Source organism: Notamacropus eugenii, chromosome 6, assembly GCF_028372415.1.
Source record: "Notamacropus eugenii isolate mMacEug1 chromosome 6, mMacEug1.pri_v2, whole genome shotgun sequence".
NCBI lineage: Eukaryota > Metazoa > Chordata > Mammalia > Diprotodontia > Macropodidae > Notamacropus > Notamacropus eugenii.
Window position 1 is genome coordinate 131449631 of NC_092877.1, and position 2182 is coordinate 131451812.

The following is a 2182-nucleotide window of genomic DNA, read 5'->3' on the forward strand; positions in this document are numbered from 1 at the left end:
GTCTCGGGGAAAGGTTGCTGAACGTTGCCTCTTTTCCCTATTTACATGAAGCAAAAGACCTTTATGCCAGGAGAATGGTAAGGAGGACTATTTGTTCCTAGGGGAGGAGGCAGAGTTTAGCAGAGAAGGAAGGAAAATGGTTTTGACTATTTTCTTCAAATTACATCCATTTTAGTTTTGTCAAGATAAATAAAGCCTGCCCTATATGTTATTAAAGTTAGAATCTTTTGTACCTTTTCTCTAGAGATCAGACACAAATCAAATTTAAATAATTCCAGGGTATGATTTGAGTGTGGATTTATGCTACACATGATTTTTGACAAGCTTCCAAGAATGAGCCTCATCTCTATAAATATTGAATCTACCTCTGGGCCACAGGTTATAATTATATATTTTTTTTTCTAAATTAAGATTTATTGATTTCCACCATATTCACTTTAAATATGGTTTGAAGCTGACTGAAGGGAAGGAATGTTACAATTTTAAGTTAAAATAAACTAATGGTGAAAGTGCATCACCTCTGGCTTCATTCAACATCTCCTCAGATTTCAATTAATAAAAGTTCTAGGATTATGAAAGCCAGGCATGTTGCAGGCCTCTCTCAGCAATGTGCTTCACTTTGGGTCAGTCTCCTGTGCCAGAGGTGAAAATGCTCAAAAATACTTCCATTGTCCCAGAACAGTGTCTTTGATTGCATCCACATACTGAGTTGTAACCCAATACACCTGGTATTATTATTGGTGGAATTCAACTGAAATGCCATCGTGTGGTAATCTTTATATCCTTTAACAGGTTCACTGACCATATTTTCAATGAAGCCCATAGATAATTTTTATGTTCACTCTTTAGTGGCACTCCACAGCTGGTTTTTTAATTTAAAGGTGAGTTCCACTTTTTCTCTTTTGTTATTGTACGTCTGATAAAGTTACCATTGGCAGTGGTTCCGGGGCACCTTTAATAGAGAGCATCACATCTTCAGGTTTCCCTTTATCTAACACTTTTCTGTGTTGCTTTTGCCTACAAAGTGGCTCCTTCTTACTCTCTTCAGCTTTCTCTTCTGGTTGTGCTGCATCTTTGGGTGTGTTTACTGCTAGACCATCATTTATTGTAAATCTTGCCACCACTGGTTACTTTGGTTTTCTCCTCAGAGAGAAGTCCCTTAAACATAATTTTCTGCATGGCAGGTGGTAGACCAGTGATGGAGAGGATCTTGTGCTTCAACTCAGTCCCTGTAATCTCCAGAGACAACCACACATCATATTTTTTCTTGTTCCAGATGATCTTCAAATCCATCAGCTCCTTTTCAGTGCTGGTGTCATCACTGATGCTGACTGAGACCTAGGCAGTGACTCTGCCTCCCTGGGTCTGGTCTGCCTCCAGGGTGCCCTTGCCATGTGGAGGAGGAGGAGAAGAGGTCTCAGACTCAGCATCATGCAGTTGTGCTGCAGCTTCTGAGCTTATGTTTCCATTGGTCTCCTCGACTTCATCTGGGACTCTGACTGTCAGCATGATGATTGGGTACACCACCTATCACAGCGAGGGGGGCCAAGTTACAGATTATTTCTTAGGTTCATATAACATTATTGATCTTTCCTTTACTAAAAAGCATAACCTATTCATTTTATATTCTCATGATGTGTGTAGCTTATCCAGTTACTTCTAAAATTAATCCTTGATGAATCTCCTTAAAGTGGAAGAAATCTTCATTTAAGATTTCATTGCTCCCAATGCAAGGAGAGTCAGGCTTTTTTATTATAACTTCATTTTCATTACACAACTAGTTCACCTTTTATAATTGTACATTTCCTTCATATTCTGTTCTATGCCATGTCTATAATAGAGAACATCATTGGTGATAAATTATATAGCCTACTAACATCTAGCATTGGTATTTCTAGCAATGTTTGCAATATGACATTTTGATTCTTCTGAAATCATTGTGTGATATTGTAATGAATTTTTTTTTGTTCAGTTAAATTTCTTGTTGAATATATTGTGATTATTATGACAAATACACCAGGGAAAGCACAAAAGACCTTTTTTTCTTTTAAGAGTGTGAGATTTCCATGAAAAGAAATATTTGTTGAGTGTAACACAGGTTTTAAAATCCTGTGATATTTTGTGAGCAAGTGATTGTTGAGATTTTTGTCATTGATGGACAAAATGAGTACCTGACTTTATG

The 2182-nt window shown here is 37.3% G+C and overlaps 1 pseudogene; it reads right to left on the reverse strand.

Moving 5' to 3' along the window:
- Window positions 1-653: 653 nt before the first annotated feature.
- On the reverse strand, window positions 654-1509 carry LOC140512143 (ubiquitin domain-containing protein UBFD1 pseudogene; annotated as a pseudogene).
- Window positions 1510-2182: the final 673 nt, after the last annotated feature.